We start from the raw sequence: 11,936 nt of genomic DNA, 5'->3' as shown, positions 1-11,936 counted from the left end.
CAGGTGGCGGGGTGCTGAGACTCCGCTACATGCCTGGCACAGTCCTAGCCGACTCCCTGAGCTGCTCACTATGCCCATCTCCTTGCGGGCACCCTGGACCTACAACTCTGAGGCCAGTGCCCAGAGCCAGCGGGGAGCCAGCGTACACCCCCGGGCAGGGACCCGCACTCCAGCCAGGCCGGGCTGTGTCACACTCCACTGTGGGGCTTTCTGCCAGGCCTTTGCGGCTGAGGGGGGCGTGGGGCCAGCCCACATGCTGGCCCCCGACCCTGCTGGTGGCCTCAGGCAGCTTTGCCCCTCTGCAGCTGTGAGGAGGGTCACTGTGGGAGCCCCATTAGCCATGGGCGTAGTTTAGAGGAATGGGGGAGCATTGGCCTGACTGGAACTGCCCCTCCACCCCCGAAATATAGACATCAAACTATGTCTCTGCCATTAACAAGGCTCAGGACTGAATGATGGGGGCATGGGAGGGGCTGGGCTAGGGGGTCTCTGTCCTGTGGGGCCAGTTGCCCCTCCTGGGGTGGCAGGGGCTGTGCTCTGGCAACCTCGGATGTGCCTGGGATGCCATGGCCCTGGGCCCCGTGAGTGGATTGACCTTGTTAGCGTCGAAACGAGGGGCTGGGCTCACACTCCCCCCATCACTTTGATGTGCTTCCCAGCCAACAGCAACACCGGGGTCGGTACCGGCTTCCCAGCGCTGGCAGCTCCTGCCTCTCGGCACCCAGGGCGGGGCAGATCCGGGGAGCAGCAGGCCCCGGAGCTAGCCCGCTGGCTATGGGGCGAGCCCACTGCTCAGCACAGGGAGCGGGGGGGCCTGACACAGGCGTGGAGGGCAGCGGCACGGCCGAGCGCCCGCTGGTACCGCTAGGCCATCCTGCCCCCTTCATGCAGTGCCCCTGCACCGCGCTCCCCAGCTTTACCCCAGGGCGACGGTACTGGGCAACGAGGCCCAGTGAGTGGCGGGCAGCAGCTCCCTCTGGGCTGGCCCTGGCAGCTCGGGGCCTCCTGCCCACACTGTCTAGCCGGGTGGAGCCAAGGCTGTGCCGTCTCTACCCCGTCAGCTCCTACGGGTGGGGAGGCCCCAACGCCTGCTGCTCTAGGGCCTCGCCCCTCCCCGCCCGGCTGGCCAGGAGAGGGAGCTAGAAATGGGCAGGCAGGTCTGGGGGCTGCCCTGGGGGGAGCCTGGCGTCGGGGTCCAGGTGACGACAGCATGTGCTCGGGCAGGTGTACCCGTGGGGAAGGGCAGCATGGGGTATGCGGGTGAGCGGACCCCATTGGGGATCCAGCAGCTGCAGGGGGCACGTACCCCCGGTGAGGTTCTGACCTTGTCACTCCAATGCCTGATGCAGCCCTGGGGAGGTCCCTGCTTCGTGGGGGGTGCAGCGCCCCCAGCAGGATCCCTGCCCCCTCCCCAAGGGCAGCCCCAGCTCCCAGGCCTGCAGCCCTGATTTCCCACCAGAGGGACCATTCTTGGTGGAGCATTGCCACCTGCTGGGGAGGTTCAGCACGATCACGATCGGATCCCACAAGCTGCAGGGGCCCCAGACTCAGACCCATGTCTGGAGGACCTGGGAGGAGAGAGGGAGACCCGCACCCACACTGCCTGGGGAGGCAGGGGCTCAGACCCCCTCGCCTGTGAGACCTGGAGCAGGCCCTCAGCAACAGAAAGGTATGGGAGATGCAGCACCCCCACCTCCATGTTCCTCGTCTCTCTGCACTGACCCCGCAATTTATCCCCTGCACTGCAGCTCCAGCCCATGCACCCCGTCCCCCGCACAGCCCCCAGGCACCCCCGTGCCCTGCACTGCCCCCATGCACCCCTTCACCCTGCACTGCCCCCATGCACCCCATCCCCTGCACTGCAGCTCCAGCCCATGCACCCACCCCCCGCACTGTCTCCATGCATTCCCGTCCCCTGCACTGCCCCCATGCACCCCTTCACCCTGCACTCCCCCCATGCACCCCTTCACCCTGCACTGCCCCCATGCATCCCCGTCCCCTGCACTGCGCCCATGCCTTGTCGTCCCCTGCACTGCCCCCATGCACCCCATCCCCTGCACTGCCCCCATGCATCCCCATCCCCTGCACTGCCCCCATGCAACCTGTCCCCTGCACTGTCCCCATGCACCCCCATCCCCTGCACTGTCTCCATACATTGTCCCATGCACTGCCCCCATGCCTCCCATCCCCTGCACTGCCCCCATGCACCCTGTCCCCTGCACTGCCCCCATGCACCCCTGTTGCCCCCACTGCCTCCCCCCTGCACTCATTTCCTCTTGCCTTGGTTACTAGCCTAGAAGCCATCAGCCCTGGCCCTTGGCCATGCCCCCCTCGCTCCCCCTGGGCTTGGCTCCTCCCCACCTGTGCCCCTCTCTTTACCCCTTGCAGGGTCACGAGCTCTGAGCTCGTTCAGGGAACGAAGCGCCTGCTGCTCCCCCCACCCCCTGGGACCCACCCCACTGACATCAGTGGCAACTCCCCCCCTTAGATGCAGCCCGTGCTGCAGGGGTGGGGAGGGCGGGAGCAGGGGGGAGCTGCGGGCTGTTCCCCGGGGTACCCAGCTGAATGAGCCTGCGCCTACCGAGGGGGACGGGGACGCTGATGAGGACGGACAGGAGCTTCCTGGGGGCGACAGGGACCGGCCACGGCTCATCTCCGAAGGGGCCCCAGGGCAGCCCGTGACCTCTTAGCTCCTGCCCAGAGACACTGCCGGGGTGAACAAGCGGGCACGCCCCCACTGGGCTCATCTCTCGCCATCTCCAGCCTGCACAGAGCACCCGCTGCTGCAGCACCTCGTGTCCCGGGCACAGGAGAGGGCATGGCGGGCACCAGCCCCCAGCATGGGCAGGGGGCTGTAGCAGGGCTGGGGGGGGAATAGCCGCCACCAGCTCCCCCTTGTACGACTCACACAGGGCGCCCCCCGAGCCCGAGGGGGCGGGGGTGAGGATTTGTGCCAGGAGAGAAGGGGAGGAGACCGCATGGCAATGCAGGACCTGGCGTCTCCACCCCCTCCCCAATTCACACCCGATCCAGCCCCGCATCTCCTGGGTAGCCTGCGCCTGGCCTGGCAAAGCACGGGCCGCACTGCAGGGCGCCCACCTCTGGGGAGGAGGCCGGGAGCCAGGCCCACAGCATGCCTCCGGGCCCCTGAAAGGAAAGGGGTGTCTCTATCCCACAAGGGGCTGCCCGCCCCCTATCCCCATGGCCAGGCACTCCAGCGACCAGAGGCAGCTGGGGTCAGGGTAGTTGGGTTTACTGTCAGTTCGGGGCAAAGGAAAGGCATCTGGGGTCCACGAACCGGGCAAAGGGAAGCAGAGTTGCAGCCATGTGGGCCAAAGGCCCCGTCCTGTCGAAGCGCCCGGTCCAGCAAGCCAAGTGAGGCTGGAGTCGCTCCCAACCATGGAGCGGGCCACGGCCATTGCCAGATAGAGCCTCCAGGCTGGAAAGCAGCAGGCCCAGGCTGGGAGGGAGCCGGGCATCGGGGCTGGGAGGGAGCCGGGCAGGCGGATGGGGCCAGGCACTGGGAGGGAGCCGGGCAGGGGGCTGGGAGGGAGCCTGGCAGGAGGCTGGGAGGGAGCCAGGCACTGGGCTCGGAGGGAGCCAGGCATCGGGGTGGGATGGAGACGGGCAGGGTGCTGGGAGGGAGCCGGGCACCAGGCTGGGAGGGAGCCAGGCAGGGAGCCAGGAGGGAGCCGGGCACTGGGTTGGGAGGGAGCCGGGCAGGGGGCTGGGAAGGAGCCAGGAGGGAGCCAGGCACTGGGTCGGGAGGGAGATAGGGATGGGGCTGGGAGGGAGCTGGGCAGGGAGCTGGGAGGCAGCTGGGCACTGGGACAGGAGGGGGCTGGGCAGGGAGCCGGGCACTGGGCTGGGAGGGAGCCGGACACTGGGCTGGGAGGGAGCCGGGTACTGGGATGGGAGGGAGCCGGGCAGGGAGCTGGGCACTGGGCTGGGAGGGAGCTGGGCAGGGGGCTGGGAGGGAGCCAGGAGGCAGCCGGGCAGGGGGCCGGGAGGGAGCTGGGCAGGGGGCCGGGAGAAAGCTGGGGATGGGGCCAGGCGCTGGGCCCGGGTTGGGATGCCGCTTGCACTGTGGGGACGGAAGCAGCCTCTGTAAGGTGGCAGGGAGAGCTGAGCGCATTTGCTGGGGATGCGGTTTTGGTTTCAGGGTCCTGTCAGCCACCTGCCTGACGGGACACCGGGGGTCACACAGATGCTGCCCATAACCCACAGCCCTGGGCTCAGCATGGCCCATAACGCCCACGCGGAGCGTGTGGCAGCTCAGCCCTGAGAGAGCCAGGCAGGGCATGTGCCTGGGTGTGGGGTGTCTTGCCCTCCTGACCACTTGCCCTCCCCTAGGGGCTCGCTGCCCCCAGTCTGCGCTGGGCAGGCGCTGGCAGTAGCCAGGTCCCTGGCCCCACCTGAGGGGGCCTGTGGGGGCGGAGGAGGACGGAGAGTGCTCTGCTGGGGTGGGGGACAGGAAGGGGCTGGTCTAAGCACCGAGATGTTGATTGAAACGAACGGAAAGTGCAGTTTACGTCCAAATGAATTAAGCGCAAGTGGATGGGAGCTGGGCTGAGCCGTCCCTGCGTTCGGCAGCCGGGTGACCCCGCCGTGAACCTGACTCCCTAACTCCTGCACCCTGCGCACTCTGGATCCTCCCACGCCACCCGGCCTGCTCCCAACGCCAATTTTCTTCCCCCCACATGGGATGCCCCGGCTCTCGGCGCCAGACACCCATCCCACCGTGTGGGACGCCCCGCTCTCGGCGCCGGACACCCATCCGCCCGCGTGGGACGCCCCGGCTCTCGGCGCCGGACACCAATCCGCCCGCGTGGGACGCCCCGGCTCTCGGCGCCGGACACCAATCCGCCCGCGTGGGACGTCCCGGCTCTCGGCGCTGGACACCAATCTGCCCGCGTGGGACGTCCCGGCTCTCGGCGCCGGACACCCATCCACCCGCGTGGGACGTCCCGGCTCTCGGCGCCGGACACCGATCCGCCCGCGTGGGACGTCCTGGCTCTCAGAGGTAGACAGGGTGCAGAGGTGCCTTGGATGCACCATCCATTTGCAAAGAGCCGTCCTGCACCAGGCGTGGCCCTAACTCACCTACCTCACCACGTTCTCAGCAAACGTTCCCGCCTCCTTCTAGTCAAGGGGACACAGTGCCCAGTACATAGCCCTGGGGGCCTTGGCCACCCCCACCCTCCATGCTAAGGACCGGCCATTCGTTCCTATCATCTCCGCCCCTGGAGAGGCACATTAGCCACGGCCATCGGCGAGTCTCTGAGCTCCTGCGTTGGCGTCTCCAGCTCAGATGCTCCGGCACTGGGGAGCGAGGCCCGGTTTGCCCTGGAATCCAGGCCGCTCTCGCCCCTGCACCTCTGCCCTCTGTGTCCCCATCACCGCACCGGGGCCTCTGTGCCCAGGCACACCCCAGATCCCTGACCCACTGGCCCCCAGCAGTCACCAAGGCTCCCTGGCATGGAGGCACCAAGCGTGAGGGAGCCCAGCCCCTTCCTTGCCCCTGGGGCCATGAGCCGAGGCGCTAGCCACGCAGCGCCCCCTCTCCCAGCAGGGAGTACTGCAGAGAAGCACATTCCGCCTGCACGTCCCCGCCCGTCGTCCCCCGCCCTCACAAGGGGGCCGGTTCCCTGGCTGGGTCGGGGGCTCCTCCAGCCCCTTCTCTGATCCCTCCCGGGGCAGCTGTGGGGGTCTCGCTCTCAGCCCTGCAGGCCAGGCTGGCAGGGTCCAGGGCTGCTGGCTGGGGGGTGAGGGGGCTCCGGTGTGCCAGCCGGGGAAGAACGGGTTAAACCGGCTCGTGCTGCCTTTGGGAATTAAGGGGGGGGGAGGAGCAAGTGCCACGGCTGAACTTTTGACCCCCCCCGACCAGATGCCAAGTGTTTGGGCGCCCTGCAGCGCTGCCAACAGGCCCCGATCTGTGCACGTAACCCCCAGTCAGCCTCCGCCCCCCGCCCGCTTAGCCACCCTTCCGGTTCAGTGCCTGGCCACCGGGTGAGTCGACATGGCACTTGCTTCACGCCCCCCGCCCGCAAGCAGGGCTATATTTAGCAACTGCACGGGTTGGATGCCAGGTCAGAGTCTCGGTCGAGTGTGAGCGGCCGGGCACGGGGAGGGGCATGCCAGATGGGAGCGCGGCCCCCTGGCCGGGGTTAACCTTTGTGCCTCTGTGCAGCTGGCTGCTTCGCCTGCCCCTCCCCCTCAGTCTCCCTGCCTCCTCCACCCCCCCCCCACACGGTGCACCTGGGCCCACCTGCCCAGCTCCCCCCACCCCCACTGTCCAGGAGGGGGGCTGGAGGCATGGGCCTCTCGGACAGTGGCACGTTCATCAGCAAAGCTCTGTGCTGCCGTGGGTTGGGCAAGGCAGCCTGACGGCCACCCTGCTCCCTAGCTAGGGGCCCACCACCATGGTATCTGGCCCCAGAGACAGCCACGCTCCTTTGGTGAGTCAAGGAAGGGCCCATGAGCACCTAGCTGGCCTGGTCTGGACCCCAGCATCCAGGGGCAAGGAGGAAGGTCAGCTCCGGGCCAGCTTGCTCCTGGGAGCGGGGGGCTCCAGGGGACACCGCCTGCACCAGGAGCCCTGGGACCTCCAGCCGGGGCTGCCCCAGGCCTGGCGCGGGAGGCAGCAGACGCTGGGGGAGCTGACCAGCCCTGGGGCCAGACTGTTGTGGGGGATGCATGGAGCAAGCGGTTGGGGCTGCGGATCAGGGGGAAGGCGGGAGGGGAGCAGGGGCTGCATTTGGGGCTGGAGTTGCAGCCAAATTCCCCTCTCCCCTCCACTGCCAGGCAGCCTCTCCTCCCTCCGTGGGCAGTGCTGTGGGGAGAGGTTGGAGCAGCACAGGCCTTCTGCTCAGCCCACCCCACAACACACTGTGCTCTGGAGAAGGAGAGAGTCACTTGTTCATGTGCTCTGCACCCACAGCTGTGGGGCTGGGGGCGGGGCGAGGGGAAGGGAATCTTCAAAGAGCCCCATCAAGTTTCCTCATTACCCCCAACCCTGCCCTGCTAGCCCAGGCTTGGGCTCCTCCCAGCTCTGCTGATACCCCTCAATCCTGCCCCACAGCCCCCTGCTATCCCAGCCCTGGGATCCCAGCTCTCCTGCAGGCCCCCTACTATTCCACCCACCTGTTAGCAGCTGCCTCTGCCCCATGCCCACGGCGAGGTAACTCAATGGCTGGGTGTGGCAGGCGCCAGGATCCGGGGCTACAGAAATGCAAGACACTTATAGGACCCAGACCCCAGCTGAGACCCGTAAACTCAAGTCACTTGTGTCTAAAACCCGAGCTTCAGCCTGGTCGTGGCAGTAAATGCCCACAGTGCTCAAGAGCTGAGCATGGGCCTTTATGGGGGTGGGGGGGCACAGTAAGGGGGCCTGAGCAGAGGGACTCACAGCAGGATTGCCCCAGAGGGACAGGACTGGCCTGGGCAGCTTAACCCTTCCCCTGCCTCTGCGCTGAGCAGGAAACACCTCCCCCTGAGCTGCCTCAACTAACAGGAGTAAAACTGGGCCCCCACCAGTCCCAGTCACCAAGTGTGGGGACAACAGCCATGGCGCGCACTGGGGAGGAGAGACCCCAACCCAGGGGCAGACAGACCCAGCGGGGGGGACTGGCCACAGCGCCCCAGGGACAGACAGACCTAGCGGGGGGGGGGGGGGGTTTGCCCCAGTGCATTAAAATGGACCAGTGCTCACTCTTGTCCTTACTGCCCTCAGCACTGCACCGGGAACCACTGCTGGCACTCATGGACGGCCCTTGGGTGCCCCAGGTGGTGACGGGTTCATGTCGGCAGCACGCACGCACAGCTCCAGCTGCCTGGTTCCAAAGCCTCTCAGATATGGCCCAGCCGCCCCCCTGCCTGGCAGGACGGAGGGGCAGCTAGGCCAAGTGCGAATAGCATTCCGATCCCGTGGCCAGCTCAGCTTGCCAGTCGGGCAGTGGCTCTATGCAAAGCAAAGTGCCAGAGCACCACTCCCTGGCCTGGTGGAAATACAGGATTAAAGGCGTCTTGTGCCGATTTAATACAGGCCAGGCCATTCTTTCTTTAAATCAGGGATGTCCCTCATAACATGGGACTGTTGGCGACTCTTCGCAGTGTCCAGCGCCCACCAGCCAGTGCGGAGTCAGCTAGGTCCTGAAGCTGGTCCTCCCTCCGGTGCCACGCTGCCCCGGACCCTTCCCAGCACGAGGGCAGGTGCTCCTCTCACACCACTCCTGGTCCCTGCTGCCTGAGTCTGCCAACAGGCCAGGCCCAGCCACCCAGAGCAGCACTTACCCGGCCCCCGGCCCTCCCAGCACCCCGGCTCCTTCACCAACGGACTCCATCCCCCCTGCCCTCAACCCGACCCAGCCTTCTCCCAGCTCAGACCTCCCCCTGCCCCCGAAAATACCCCCACCCCCCAGCTCAGAACACACTGCTCTGGCCCTGGCATGCACCCCACACCCACTAGCCTCAGCCAACCCAGCCCGCTTCCCTGCCCCCCCAGCACCAGGCTCAGAAACGCCAGCTCAGCACCTCCCTGCTCCTTCCCCCTCCCGCTGCTGGGTCTGGGAAGGCAGGAGCAGTGCAGCCAGGAGCACACACAAAATCCTACGCTCTGCCTCCATGGGGCTGGCCCCACCGCAACCCCCCTCCCGCCACTGCCTGCTGGGCCAAAGTCCCCTAGCGGTAGCTAGGGTTGCCAATGTTGGTTGGACCTAGTCCTGGAGATGTAACCACATGACAATCTTTACTTCCTGGCGGGTCCAGGCCGATCCTGGAGGGTTGGCAACCCAAGTGGCAGCCAGGTACTGTAGCTTCCAGACAGGGGAGCCCCCTGTGGTGGCAGGCGGTACTGCAGCAGGTGCAGCATCAGTCCCACTTCCGAGCTGCCTGCCAGCTGGTGGGGCTTGGCCCCTTCCAGCCAGACCGCTGGCAGAGAACACGAGAGGAGTCGGTGTGTGTGTGTGTGTGTGGGGGGGGGCGGGCGGGTATTGTTAGTGCTGCGGATGGCCCACTCTGGTCCAGCCTGGCAGTGCCTGTGCCCGTGTGGGGCCCCTGGGATGGCACAGGTCTCCCAGACTCTCCCCCAGTGCAGCAGTGCCCTGGACCCCCTGCCTGGCAGGATGAATCCGCACATCAGCCTCTGCCCCTCGCCTGGGGTTAGTCTTTCTTCCACACACACATTACGGAGACAGGGAGAGCCCTGCCCAGCCCCCGCCTGCAGCAGGGCCTTCATCCCGGTGGGCACGGAGTGAGGAGGGCCGGGTTGCCCTTGCCCTGAGCCTGAGGGAAGAGCAGGGGTGGGGGCAGAGGCGAGCAGCTTTATTGCCCTTGTTTTCCCTTTGATGCCATGGGCCAGGCTCTTCCACCTGGGCTGGAGGCCCTCCGCCTTCCCCAGGGTGCAGTCTCAGCCAAGCCTCCAGTGAGGAACACCCAGCCACAAAGACCCACCCCCATGCCAGGCCTACAACTCAGCCCCCTATGGCCTGCCAACAGCAAGGTGGTAGCAACATTACTCTGTCTAGGAGAGAGCCAGCATCCTGCACCCCCAGCAGGCCAGGAGCATCTCCCACCCACCTCCACCTCCCAGGACTTCACCTATCCCCTTGCCACTCTGTCCAGAGAGACAGCAGTCAGCTGGGGCGTAGCTTGGCATACGGGTGGAAAAGGAAGGCTGGTCAGTCTGGGGGCAGGTGGCCAGCAGCACAGGAAGGCCAGTCCTTGGAGGGAGGGACAGGGCAAGGGCCAGCCCAGGGTGGTGGGGCGTGCCAGTCCAGGAGGGGAAGGAAGGAAGGATGTGGAAGGAGTGCCACTCCAGAAGGACAGGGATGTGGGCTCATCCACTGACAGTCCCGCTGTCCTTTGCAAGGCCCTGAGCTCAGGTCCCACTCCCCATGGGCCTGCCCAGAAGGGGGGCAGCCAGATGGTGACAGGCTGTGATGCACGAGCCCTCGGTGCCAGCCAGTGCCATATCTGAATGGGAGAGAAGTGGGGAGAGTGTCAGGGGGGCGCTGCCCTCCCACACACCCAGGAGATCCTGAGCGAGCTGTGGGGGCCCTCCGGAATGCCTCCCAGCATGAGGCAGACACATAAGGCTGGACCAGGCCCATCTCCCAGCACAGGACAGGGCCCAGGGGAGCATTTACTAGGGACGTAGTCCAGTCTCGCAGGGGAGCAGCGTGCAGAAGGTAAGATGGTCTCTCCCAGCTCACAGGGAGGGAGAGTGTGGTCTGTATATGGACGGGAAAGGCAAACACAGGAATTGCCAGGCTGCAGCAGAGCCAAGGTCCAGCGTCCTGTCTACATCAGCTGCTTCAGAGATAGGTGGAAGACCGCTGCAGTAGCAGATATGGGATAACCTGCCCCACACACAGCAACTGAATTAATCCCCGATGCCCAGCTATTACCACCCATCCAGCCCTCTAATACTCTCTGTTAGCATCATTTAGGATAACTAGATTCTTGGGGTCCTTGGGAGCATCTTTGAATCTTGCTAAATGCTGAGTCTCACCAACTTCCTGGGGCAGGGCATTCCACAGTCTAATCTAGTCACTTTATAGACTTTCATCAGGGCCCCTTTTCTCTCTTTTCAAAGGTAACAATCCCCATTTTCTCATTCTCCTCCCCCACGCCTCTCTCTCTCCTTTCTGGGATGGGGTGACCAGCACTGCAGCTAGGAGCCAGATGAAGCCAGACCTCTATAATCTATAGAACACAATATTCTCCAGGTTATTCACTAGCCCGTTCCTTATGCAGCCTCACACCTGGTTTGCTTTTTTCACTAAGGCTACACATCGAGCAGCGCTCTCCCTTGAGCGGTCCACAGCGATGCTCGGGACCTTTACCTGAGTTGATGCAGTTAAGTGAGAACCCGATGGGGTCGCTGGGTAGTTCAGTTTCCCGCCTCCAGCACGGTACTTCGTATTGATCATTCATTCCCTCAGGTGGCCCTTTCATCAGGCTGGGGAGGGCTCTCTGAAGTTCTGCACAGCCCCCTCTGGACGGGACTAACCTAACTCAAAGTCTGGCCACTGCAAGTTTTGCCACCTCCCAACCCACCCCTCTCCTGACGGTTAATGAATAGATCAACCAACACTGCCCTGGTACAGCACCCCACTGTGCACCTCGACCTAGATTCTCACACATATTTAGGCTCCTAACTTCCACTGGTTTCAAGGGAAGCCTAAATGCCTTTGAGGATCTGGGCCCTCCTACCATGATGAAAATTCCGTTTATTCCTGTTCTTTGAACTCTGTCGCTCTGCCTGTTTTTGATCCATGACAGCACCTGGTCACGCACCTTATGAGGCTTCGCTTTTATCATAGCCTCATGGGAGAGGCCTCATCAAAGGCCTTTTGGAAATCTAAATATATCACGTTAGCCAGTTCGCCTTTAGGCACTGTTTTACCGACAGACACAATGAATTCTAATGGATTAGTGAGCCACCCTTTTCTTCCGCAGGATCGGTGCTGGCTACACCCTCTCACATCATGATCTTCCAGGTGATTTATTATTCTACCTTTAAATTATTGTTGCAACCATGTTCCCAGGGGCCGTAATTCTGCAGACTACCCCTAGAGCCTTTTCTAAATAGAGAAACACTATATGCTGCCCTCCAGCCCTCTGTAACCTCAGCTGGTTTTTAAGGAGCGGGCAGGTTTTAGCTAGCCGCTCCTTATCTGAGCTCCTTCAGCAATGGTGGATATAGGCACCAGTGTGTTTACAGGATGCGAAGGGGCTTGGAAAGGGACGGTGAGCTGGAGTAGCGGCTGGGGCTCGTGGCTGGGTGGTTTGCAAGTTAACTACAGAGGTCCCAGTGGAAGTGCGGAGAAGGTGTAGAGGATAGGTATCTCAGGGACAGAGGCACAAGATGGATGGTGGAGGGCAGAGTTAAGGGTGTTTGGGGCAAGTATGTCTACAGTGCATGAAGGTGTCTA

The sequence above is a fragment of the Caretta caretta genome, chromosome 9, assembly GCF_965140235.1.
Source record: "Caretta caretta isolate rCarCar2 chromosome 9, rCarCar1.hap1, whole genome shotgun sequence".
NCBI classification, from domain to species: domain Eukaryota; kingdom Metazoa; phylum Chordata; order Testudines; family Cheloniidae; genus Caretta; species Caretta caretta.
The sequence above is the reverse complement of the archived record's forward strand: the minus strand, read 5'-3'. Positions refer to the sequence as shown.